Below are 12711 nucleotides of genomic sequence, written 5' to 3'. Positions count from 1 at the left end.
CTGCCCCTTCCCCAGGAACTCAGAATCACAAAGCTGAGGAAAATGCAGGGCCTTAAGTCAGGTGGAGAACATCTGGAACGTAACAGAGGAGCAGACTGTAGTACTCACATCTAGGTTACTTTTAATGGGATCTTGGACTTTGTGTACTGCTTATGTAACATTCTTCACTATCATTTTAGGCATGTACCTAAATATTAGTATGTACTAATGAGGATTTTTGAAAGAAGTGCCACAAGAAGTATTTGTGACATTTTGTCAGTAAGAATACAGTAATGTGGATTAAATTAAACCTTTTACAAGCCCATAAAAGAAATAAATAACCATGCATTACTGAGCAGTAATAAACACAACTATCTCTTTAGATTATGTGAAACAAATTTAAGGAGATTAGGTTTTCAATTCCCACTACATCTTAATTAATTTTGCTTTTTTTCTATTGTTTTGAAAATCAAAGACATAACTAATTCATACAGCAGATATCTCCAATTCAAAGACATTAACTTATTTGTGCTTGGCCATTCAATGCCCTGGCAGTCTCAGTATCTATGGACAATCTAATAGAGTTGAAGAAAATTGACTTTTTTTTTTAATTATTATTTTTGTGTGTTTTCTTAGGGCAACTTTAGCTAATCCACTATAAAAAGAATCACATTTTCTCTGACTAGTACTATAATTCAGGGTGCTAATTTCCATATGTAGGTTTGAGCTACTTGGAATTCACAGTCCCACTGGCTCCTTGTGGATGTACTCTTTCAGAGTAAGAAACTCTTTACAAGGCCATCTTGGCTGCACCCCAGATTTTACCTTCTCATTATAATGCTTCATGTAAAACCACTTGCACACAAAGAAAATTGATTACTTCTTACGTGGCATAATTGCAAAGCATAAAGAAAATTGTCAACAAACTTCTTTAAAATGAATAAAACATTCCCAAGGCTGCTGAAGTGGAAATGTATGGATGCTTTGCTCAAGTCTGATATCTCCCTTCTGCAAATCATGGCACATGGTATTATCTTCCTTAGGAGTATTTCAGGCTGCTTTGTAAAAAAAAAAAAAAAAAAAAAAGTGTTCCAGTATTCCTCTCTGGTCAATATTCCTCAGCTTCAGTTCTTAATAGCAGCAACATATGTAGCGTTACCAGCTCTAGTAAATTGCTCTTAAGTGACAGGATTTGGCCTGGACTTGACTGGTTTCCTTCTCAATGCCTTGAGCAGACCAGCCTATCCAGGAGAAAAATGTGTGGACTGACTCCTTTCTCCTTTGCTCTCACAGCTGAGGCCAAAGCAACCAATGATGCTGCCGAGAACAAAAGCAAAGCTCTTCACCCCTCAGGCAGACCAGCCCAAAGTGGTTCCACTCCCCTTTCTGTCAAATAAGAAAGGAAAGGTGTTCCTTTACATAACATTCTTTCTCTCCTAGACCACTGAGCAAAGGGAGAAGCAGGGGAAGGAGCACAGTTACTGAGACCTGTGGCAGCTGCCAGCTTCTCTAAGTCTGGCTGGGACAGGGAAGCCTGGCAGAAATCATTTGATTCTCAAACTGTGTGAGCTGTGCATGTTTACCAAAGAATCAGATATAGCTCTAAGGTATACTGGCTTTTGACAATTCATTTTAGGCATGGCTTTTTCTATGTCTCATTAACTCTAAACAAACACATACAAGCAATTTTTGAACGTATAAATTTACGATTGTCTCTCCACCAGCATAAATAAGAAAATGAAGCAACTGCAATACCAAATAAATCCCAATTATTCATTAACAAAAAATAGAAAATCTTACGTCATACTGCTGCTGACAGTCAGCTGACCTTACATCTTGCTGTCTCTGAACAGTCTCAACATTATTTCCATTTAAGTCTTCATTTTTGTTCTCTGCTGCTGACAAGCCACTTTCTGGCCTTCCACTCCCACACTCCTGGGACACCGCATTGACCATAGCTAGCACAGATCGATTGCAGTCCTGAGACTATGTTTACAATGTTTTCTATTTTTCTATTTACTGTTGTCAACAAACTTATCAAATTAAACCTGTAATTTCATTTTGGACAATTATTATGTTGTATTCTGTTGCTCATTCAGTTATCAGAAGGGCAAAAGTAGTCCAACTAGCCTCTCATTTTTCCAATTTTCAGAGGAAACATCCTTTAACTATCTGAATCTATATCCACAAGAGCAGCAGGCAAACTGCATGCATGGGGCCACTATTATTCTTAATCAGGTGTGCTGGGGACCAGGCAGATACAGCACTTTTTGCCCTTTATTTGAGCTGACATAGCAGATCTTGCTAGACTGAAAACAGAGGAAAATCCTTTCCCCTGCTAACACCCAGTTTAGTGGCCTGCTGGATGGCTGGACAGCCGACTTTAAAAGTTAGAATTGGTCTTCAAGCTGTTAACTGGCCACTGCTGATCTCCAATGTTCCTTTAAAATGTTTTATTTATCTTTTTGTTTATTTTACTTTTATACTGCTAAAATTTAGCATACCAGAAGCAAAGCATAAGTGATAACTATTGCTCTGATTCACCACTTAAGTGTGGCAATTAATTTTGGCAACTTATATGACACACACAATAACTTTGGCTGTGTGCTCTTAAATATTCTTAGACTCCATTCTGTGCTAACCCAAGCCTTCCTCCTCTTCTGTTCTGCTGTATATTTCCAACCTAAAAGCTGTTGCTGGGCCTCTCTGCAGGCAATGGAGGACTGTAGCAGTAAGTGGGCAGCAGCTGGCAGCAGGAAGAAAATCTTGATGTCTCTAGCTCTGGTTTGTGTTGCATGCTCAGCCACTAGCATCAGCTACCCCAAGTAAAAATAATTGCCTGGCAGTGAGCTCAGATCTGATGGGGCACAATAAGAAAAGCAACAAGAAAAAAAAAAAACAATAACAAAAACCTGTCAACTTGCATCTCCCTGGTAGTCTCCTGACTCCTGAACATTGCTACGTTAAGTGTGAAACCACCTCTCTTATTGCATACTCAAAAAAAAAAAAAAAAAAAAAGTCAAATGGAAATCTTTTAATTGATTCGAAGGGGGCTTTAATTAAGCTACTGGTCATGTAAACAACTTATCTGTCGACCATAATAACTGAACTTAAGCTCAGAACTTGCAGACTCCCATATTTACTGTCTATTTAATGATTAGCATTTTAGACTGACTTCTGCAAGTTACATCATGTTGGGGTAGCATAGTTAACCCAAAGGGCTGTGCACACTTTTCATTTTAAATGCAAATGAATACCTTGAGAAGAAAGGCCAAAAATAACGTGCACATAAACTTGCTGAAGTCAGTAAACTAATCTTAAGTATATGAATCTTAAAAATATAAATATATACAGCAATATAAAATGAAATAGCACAATGTAAACAATAGCACGTAAAGTACTGCCTAGATACTACATCTAACTCTTATTCTGGAAGTCCACAAACAACTGGCATTCTGACTTCTACAGATTTTCCCATTTTTGCTCCTGCTCTTTGTTACTGACTGTTAGAAGACAACACTTAGTCATATCTCTTTGTGTGGATATGTTAGAATGAGAGAGAGCCACAAGCAACACCAGTCTCTTTTTCTTTTTTTTAAGTGACTTTAGTTTGTCACGGTGTTAAACAGAATAACCATTCTTGCATCTGAAGGCTGGTGCAAGATTCAAATTTACAATGGCTGCACATTTCTGAAAGATAACGGAAATCTTAATTTCCATATTTTGTTGTCATAAAGAAGTTCTGTAAGTATTCACAGTCTTGGAGAAAGGTTTCAACCTGCAGACCAAGCCCAACATGTCAACTGCAAGTCCAATTTAATCTCAATTTAAAATCACAAAGAAATTTCCACAGAAAACACAAGGTTTGGGGGTTAAAACCTCTGAGTATTAAGAATCCACATTGGGCCATGCACAGAAATCTTTTTATATGGTGATTTTGAAAATGCGTGCATTATTATTAGCGCATGATATGTAAATGCATTGGGCTGCTTAATAAGCATTCACTGGCACACATCTGCAGCTTTGCTAATGTACCTTTCATTCGTATGTGGTTGCCAAGGAAACAGGTTATGGCCCAGTATTCTACCTAGAATATACTGGGCAAGTATTCTGTAGCAATTTTCTTAAAATAGGTACAACTTAGATTTTGAAGCGTATTGCTTCTTTAAGTCCAGGTAACTTGAATTTATCTAATTTAAATGTTTTGTTGATTAATTTAATCTACCATTTCCCTCTTATTGTCTCTGAAAATCTATTACCATTTTCTATGTCGTACAACACTGTCTATTAAAAGTAAACTACAGAAAACATTTTGATACATTGCAGGAATTCCAGAGGTTTTTGTTGTTGTTTGTTTTTAAATTTGGTTCCGTATCTTGCATGTTGCCCAGTAGCCTTAATTATTATTTCTGTTTTGAAATATCACGTTTCTATTTTGAAATATGATCCAACAAACTGTTTCCTATTGAAGTTTGTGCAAAAAGTGCCATGGGGATCAACGAAAATTGCTGTAATGTAAATTATACTCTGTGATGCAAAAAAACACATTCAAAATTAATGAATTAATCAGTTTCCCTGATTATTTCATTCAATACCTACATACCTCAAATCTAAAGCATAACTACCAGACTTACTTTATCCAAGGTGATTATTATTGTACATTCACAGTGAAAAGAAAGGAAACTGCTAGTATTTATAGATTTCATGTAAAATGTAAAGCTCTTGTTTTGAAATATAATTTATCACAGTGCTATACTTGAATTTGTAAAGTGCTCACAACTCACAGTTCAATAGCTTTTTCACTACCCCTGATTACAGTCATGTATTAAGATAGAGATTAGCAGTTTTTAGTTGAATTATATACAACAACTCTATTAGAAATTGGTATTGGTATTATGAGAGTTTCTCTACCTTTACTGTACGGCACAGATTGGTAATGAACGCTAGTGACTGGGATCCATTGCCAGATTTAACGTTATGGCAAGCTCAGGAGGTTTGCTTACCTGCGAATACGTTTGGTTTGTACAAATCATTGGAGGCTTTAACAACCTATAGCAACCTGTTTCAAACATTTATTCTGTTTGATTTAATTCTCCAACCTCTATAGCAACAGAAGCCCAGCAGGAGCTGAATAAATCCAACAAAACTGATATCTGAGTGATGTACCATAGCGTACCATAGCGAGAGCAATCTTTTAGATGATTCTTAAAAAGGTAGCTCTTCAACCAAAGTCATGTAATGACATGGTTTTAAAGGGAGAAATATTTCACTTGTATTTCTGTGTGTGTTTTAAAGAGATTTTAGCTTGCTATGATCACCCCATAAACTTACCCACCTAAAATCAGGTTGTTCCTCGATTAGAGTCTTTTAGAAGTGGTATCGACAGGTATGTTCGGCAAGATCATCTCAGTAATTTTGCGAACTCTGTGGCTGTCAGTCAGCCTGCAAAGTGGAAAATCCAAATTTAATGACTAAATTAGTAGACAAGCACTAGTTTCCAGATACGTTGTGTAATTCATCTAAGTTTTTCTTGGAATGCTGTAGGACTGTAAACTTACATCTGGGAGGCTTGCAGCATACCAGCAATAAAGCAGTACTGTTAACCAAACTATCGTGAACACGGTTTCTGCCTGCATTATTTCATTATGCTTTAACCTGTGTTGTGTAAACTGGACACTGTATTTCAAAATATAGCCTAAAAAGGAATGTAAGGATGGCTTCAAGTTTAAAACCAATTATTTTATTGGGATCACTGAAAAAATTAGACTAAAACCAAGCCTGGCTCTACTTCCCTTCCCCCATCTCAACTATTTCCAAATCATTCCTGACAGTTTTACCTGACAACACATCAAATACTGAAGGCTTCACAACTTTCTAAGCCAGTCTATTCCCAAGTCTCACAAGGTAAAATCAGTGGAAAAACTGTTCTTAGGATTAGCTATCACAGCTTGCCAATTTAGAAAAAATTATGGTGCGGGAAGAAAAAATTGTAATTACTAGTCAACTCCCTTGACTCCACTGAAATTGCCAAAACCAATTACAAGTTATTCTTTATCTTAAAAGCCTCCGTGCATTTTTTGCAGTCTTCCAGAAGGCCTCTTCTTTCTTCTCATTCCCTTCTGCCACTCTTTTTTTTTTTTTTCTTTTTTGGCCTCTTTTGTCACAGATATTATCGTAAGACTTTTCTAGACAATTCTCGCTCTCTGGAATACGCTTCCTGTAACTCTCTGCTTAAATGACTCATCATTGTGAAACATCCAGATTTTATGTTACTGTACATCAAACACCCTAATAATGTTTTCATGTAGTAGTTTAAAATTATTTAGAACATGGCTGTGTTCCAAATACACTAAGCAAATTCTAATTGTTCCATATAGCAACTGCAGAACCTCACAGATAAGGCACTATGACTGAGCTGATGGACATTCTTATTGCAGGAAGTAGTCCTGGATACATTTTCCATTTGCCAACATGCTATCCTATTTTTGTAAATAACAGTACACAGGAACTACAGGATCCATTACTTTGGCTTTAAAATGCAAAAATATGAGATTTTTATTACAGCTGAGTACGTTTTTTAGTGTATCTTGATTTCAGTAAACATTCTAAAGCTCACGTATGCCTGTAACAAAGGCCATAATAGAGGCAACTAGCATTAAGTCCCTTTTATTATAAACAGAGATAATATAACAAAGAAATACCAAGAGATAACAAAGAAAGTCATAAGCACATCTATATTCACAAATGACTGTCAAATGTTACGATGAATGGGGAACACCACATTGGAGGAATCCAGCGGTAAAGGGACTTTTCCAAAGCTAAAGAATTTCCAAATCTGGTAACATTAGAACTCAAATGCAACACTATACATAATAAAGACCTTTTAAAACATAATGAAATAATTCCCCTGGAAAAATACAACAGAGGCGCTAGATGCCCCCAAAGGGTTGTTACCTGTTCATTACTACCACAGCCTCTGTGTAACAGTCTGACAAATACTATCTCAACACATAGTTCCACACTGTGAGACCTGCAGTTTCAAATCAAAATGAAGTTCAGAGCCAGAAGTAACCTTAATCACAAGGGCTACTAAAAAACAAGCAAGATAATGTCTAACTGAATTACTTTTCACGTGATTTTGTTTTTTTCTCAAGTTTTGTGTAGATTTGCCATTAGGCAGAAATGGACTTTGTGTGGATAAAGCGTAATTATAAAAAGGCTTCCAGGATAAAACTCATGCTCCCCCACAACAATAACATCTGAGAGGCTGTGCTAGAGGTGTGAAAAACCGCACCTGTTTCTGTCTGCCCTGGTAGCCCCCTTAGCCAAAGCAAATAACATGGATGGAATTTACACAGGATTTTGTATTGTGGCTCTGGCTGTAACGTTCTGACACCCTATTAGATGGATTTAACTACCATTAAAATGTACACAGCAAACCATGTATAACAGTCAAAATGAAAACAGCTTGCTAATTACTAGAATCCTCCTTAATAAATAATTCAGTTTCTTTAGCTAGAAGAAATTACTGCTTATAGGCTGCCAGTGAGTTTTTCCACAATCATGAAAGCACTTGAGTCCAGTCATATTAATTACGAGAGGACTTGCACCCCCTAACAAAAGAGTAAATTTGCAAATGGATTTCAAACAACATGAGTGAAGCATGCTCATGTAACAGAGCTAGGCTTTCTTTAAACGCTTTGAGTGGATATATTAGAACACAAAGACAGAATAAAAACAGTTCAACTCAAAGTACCCCATCTTTCCTAAAGATAAATATCAATGGCAATAAATAGATTGCTTCTGCATAGCATTAGCTCAGCAACTTCCTTTAAAAATAGCCACACAAAATATAAACAAGGAAATGCAATTTTGGTACGTACATGTAATGGCGCACTCCATATCATTTTTCAGACTAAAAAAAAATCAATAGAAGCAAACTACTGAAGATAAATAAATAAAATTTAAAAAAAGCCAATTTTAATACATCACAGGGGAAATGCTGTGCATTACGTTTTCAGTTCAGTTTCTTTAGGTGGAACTAGAAAATATTGCACTGCGTCAAACTCATCTCATAATTATGAATCAAATGGGTTTTATTATCATTATTAAGCACTAGTTAAGATAGATGGCAACAATCATATTCCTGAACAGTTTTAGTCTACATTACTCTGTAATGTACTGAAGTGGTATATTTAGAAATAAATGATAATTTGTTTGATAGTACTGAAACTGTCAAGGCTATTATTAATGTAACTGGCAGTGCTTCTAAATACCTCCTTTGTATTAATTTTCAGTGCTGGGTCCCCATCTGAAGCAAAATAACACTTAGTCATTTTAAAGTCAAGGACATGAAAGGAAAATGGCTACCCTGCTGCAAAAGTCTCGTTGCAGCAGTGAGAATTTCTCAAGTCACGTACAAAGGGGATTCACAAGGAGATGCGCTACATTATAAGTACAGTAGAGATGCTTAGTAACATCTGTTATTGTGGTACACATAAGATTTGACTTTACTGTTATTATTAAAATATCAGCTAAAAATAGAATAAGGAATTATAATATTTAATTTTTGCAAAATCTGTGAGGTCTGCAAATCACCATAGAGTTTATTTTATAAAATCTTGCTTACTATCCTACACGAGTTCTTTTCCAGTATGGAGAAACAGATCTTTAGTGGACCATCAGAATGTGTCCACTATTTAAAGAAAGATTTATTAGCATTCCCATGGCTGAATTCAGCAAACGTGGAAGGAGGTTTAAACATACTTCTGATTCTCTACATTTCTCTGCTAATAAATGCTTCAGTGATACTTTTATATTGGTAATAATGAAACTATCACTTCATATACACACAGTGCAAACTTTGACCTACATGCAAGACATTAAAAAAGGAAACTAGGGTACGTTTCTGGAAACAACCACTGCAAAACAGGAATAAAATAGCTTTTTCTTGTGTACAGCTTTATAAACACGGCATCGTTTAATAAATGATAGCCGCGTGGAAACATAAATCAAGATCAGATTCCCACTCAGAACTGCAAAGAAACTTAACTGTAAAATTTCCATTTGCATTGTGGTATTGCTATTAAAGAGAATAACTTCATTTTACATCTCTACTGTTGCACCTTTTAGAAGGATTTGGTTGCCAAGGAAACTGGTTCTGGCCCAGTATTAGTCTGAAACAAATATGTTACAAAAGTTGGTGTAAGTAGTACAATACTCATAATTCTTTTTATTCTTAATGCTCAACATCAGGTTTTTGTACCTGAGGCTGTTCAGCTTTTATTTCGTAACCTTTTTTTCTGTGAAGTAAAACACTTCAGTGAACTGATACACAGTGTGAGCTGACAGGGCCATCTATATCAATCTCTCTATATAAAGTCCTTCTACCTTAAAATAAAAAGAAATACTGCAGGTTTATGTTGGGAGCCAACACTGAAAAAATAAGCATACAGCATATTAATCTTTATTTTAATATTTCGCACAAAATGCAGAAAACCGCTTACAGCAACTGGAATGTTTTTCATTTTTCTTATCTACCTTCATTTTTATTTTTGCATTTTTAGTGCATGCTCAGTAATGGTTACAGTCAGCTTTAAAATGTGATTGAATCAATAGGGTTTTCAAAAATTCTTTTGTTGCAGAAGCGTTGCCACGCCCTTAGTACATATGATTATTTTAACAGGCATGATTGCTCCACTTTCACAATAGATTTTTTTAAAAGCAGATAAAAACAATTGTCATGCCAATATTTGAAGCCAACAGTTTAACAGTGTTGTTTTCATTAACAATTTAGCACTTTCTTTTAAATCTGAAAGCTACATTCCAAAGCCCATTTCATGTTCTTGCAACACTGATGAAGAAATCAGTAAAACATGCAAATCTCAACCTACCTGCGTGTATCACTTAGTGCAGTGCTAGCAGGGCAGTGCACCCAGCCATTTTTATGAAAAGCGATGGAGATAAATTCTATTCTTGGTCTTCTTGATAATTTTTTTTAGAAGCAGTTGTCAAAAACCAGATGGGAAGCAGCTTGAATAGACCGTGATCAGGAGAACTGAGTTTATCAATAGGGAAAGCAGGAGTGGGGAAAAAAAAATGTCCTCATCCAAGGTTTTCCGAAACTGCAACGCAAGGTTGTTTTTTTTTTTTTCTCCTCCTCAGAGTGTTCGGAGCTTGAAGCTGACCACTGCAAAGGCCACTTGTCACATTTACTGAAAATCAGCCTATTGATATCACAGCTGAAAATATAAACTCGACAACCAAAGCCCATTGCACAACGTGGACTGCGTAAGAGTTAAAAATAGATTCGACGTGCCTCCTACCTGCATAATAAATATGTAAGTTTCAAGTGCTTTAATTCGATATTCACATTAATTAACAATACAATATACATTATTTAAACTACAGTAAACGCAAGAAGAAAAAGGGTGACACCATCTGGAAGCACGGTTTGCTTCTTTTTTTCTTTTTTTTTTTTTCCCCTTTCCAAGGGCTAATAATGTAGTTTGAACGTGATGACAAGCTAACAGCTCACCACATTGCAAAAGAAAAAGAATTCTTAAGGTGATGCTCAAATATCTAAGCCTGTAATGAAGCACAAGCCAGTCTTCCCTACTGCATGATATGGCACACAGACCATTTAACATACTCACATTTGAGATACTAGGCACGGTATAATGAATTCAATACACAGCATGCACACAGCACAAGCAACGTTAATCCTGCCTGCCATTTTAGGCTCGCAGGAGTAAGATACATACTGCAGCACAGCTCTGGTAAGGGAGGAGGCAAGGGACAGCTCACCTTAAATGCAGTATCTGATTAATGTTGTAAGTGACATTGCGTATCAGCTACAGAGTCTTGGTTCAACTGGGTGGGAGGGAACAAAGAAAATTGTCATCAACTGGTGATGCAAGATGAACTCCAGTCACTAACACTGTTAGCAAACTCCAAATTCTACAATGATACAGTAGTAGGCATTTCAAACTCTTATCAAAATCTGCCTGCGCAATGGCTGAGTCCTCCTGCCGAGGAAAACAAAACAATCTTCTTGCTTATTGGAGAAAGGCTGGATTGACTACGGTGGCGTCCTCTCGATGCAGAAAGATGTCGTATCGCACACACTAGATCCTGGATGCTGTGCTTTCCTAATTTTTAAGTTTTAGAATTAAAAAATAAAAAGACTATGATAGAAAAATATCATAACTAAAGATGCAATGTTCATGAAAATAAAACATTCTTTTTTCTTTCCTTTCTGCTTTTTCTCTTTTGCAGTCCATCAAAATCCTGAGCAGTATTGACAAACCACACGAGCACAGGGTCTGCCTGCAAGATCAGCTGTCTGTGTCTACGCTACACCCTGTTAACCACAAGCAGTGTGAGAGCTAAAAATATCTGCAATGCAGAAACGGTAGGTGCTGTGGTATACAGTTCTGATCAATTATAAAATATTTTTCTACCCTCAGATATAACAAAAAAAAGGAAAATTGGTGCTAATTTCCTTCAGACGTGTTGTCTGTCAGACTTAAAAAAATAAAAGCATAAGTATACTGACCTAGATAGCACTAAGAAGACTTAAGCAGCATAGAAGCATACTCGCTGTCAAAGCAAGGAAAACGAAACAATGATTGTCTAATCAAACTGAAAGCAGCAACTTACTACCACAATACGAATTCCAAAATGCTACATACAGTGTACGCACATCTCATGGTATTGGGAGATGCAAAGCTCCTTTGTTTTTTTTTCCTCAGAGGCTTTTCTTAGCTACGGTTGCACAATGACATTCTGACATCATGGAGGTCAGTACAGCTACTAAAGCGCTCTCGTTGTCTTTAAGAAAAAAATAATTTTAAAATATTAAACCACAGCTGCAAAAATAAAAATAATTTTAAAAATCATGACTCGTTCTTAACATCTTTCTGTTACCTTCGGAGATTAATACCACATGCACATTGTTCTGCTGCATACGTTAAATTGGTATCATCCTCTGCAGAGATTGTAATTGTGGGAATTAGATTTTTATAGATTAGAAGTGTTAAAAAAAAAAGGCTGATTTCCTGGAATAACTCAAAATACAACATAATATTTCACATACATAAGGAAAAAAATGCAAAGCAAAAAAAAAAAAAAAAAAATTGAAGACGGCTTATCAGAATTTTTTTAAATGCCTAATAAATAAAACCATTTTTATATGCATTGTATCTCCAAAGGGAGAACGAGAGTACCGTGCTACATTTTATTATGACCTGAATTATTTTCCCAGAAGAGTAAACCATCATTTAAGGTAAAACAAACCATAAGATCTGTTAATAGCGCAAATTACCCCCCACTCTCCACCTTCAGTGCCTTCTCACAGCTTCCTTCCTTCTCTCCCAAATACCGCCAGCCAGTATCCAATACACAGCCAGAATAGTGAACATTAGAGTTTGCTCTGAAAATATGTAACTGAACTATAGGTGACTATTTTTGAATGCGTATATGAGTGAATATAAATGCTTTCTGACCAGCGCTGGAATAAATAGATACTTGAGAGGCCAGATTTGTAGTGAGAAGCACTGTTTTTCATTAGACCTGCCAATATAGCTAAGAAAGCAAGTCACCGAATTTTCAAGGTTTCTTAGGAACCTAGGTATGCTATATTTTTTCTAAAACAGTGCCTGTTTTTTAACAGTGAAAACTGCTATTAAGCATTGCATTAAATAAGAAAAGGTTGCAAAGCAACAACAAAAG

The 12711-nt window shown here is 36.2% G+C and overlaps 1 protein-coding gene across 2 annotated transcripts in view; it reads right to left on the bottom strand.

The window, feature by feature from the left end:
• The window catches only part of ZBTB38 (zinc finger and BTB domain containing 38), a 37052-nt gene that overhangs the window by 11381 nt on the left and 12960 nt on the right, over positions 1 to 12711 (bottom strand). Inside the window, exons 4-5 of one of the 2 annotated variants that reach the window (XM_021395420.1) lie at positions 10786 to 10851; positions 5315 to 5421 (exon numbers count right to left, since the gene is read on the bottom strand). The gene's annotated coding sequence lies outside the window, so the exon portion shown is untranslated. Of the gene's footprint in view, positions 1 to 5314; positions 5422 to 9872; positions 9995 to 10785; positions 10852 to 12711 lie in introns of those variants that run through there. The other variant, XM_021395421.1, reaches the window with a different exon arrangement.

The sequence above is a fragment of the Numida meleagris genome, chromosome 4, assembly GCF_002078875.1.
Source record: "Numida meleagris isolate 19003 breed g44 Domestic line chromosome 4, NumMel1.0, whole genome shotgun sequence".
Taxonomy (NCBI): Eukaryota; Metazoa; Chordata; class Aves; order Galliformes; family Numididae; genus Numida; species Numida meleagris.
The sequence above is the reverse complement of the archived record's forward strand: the minus strand, read 5'-3'. Positions and strand labels throughout refer to the sequence as shown.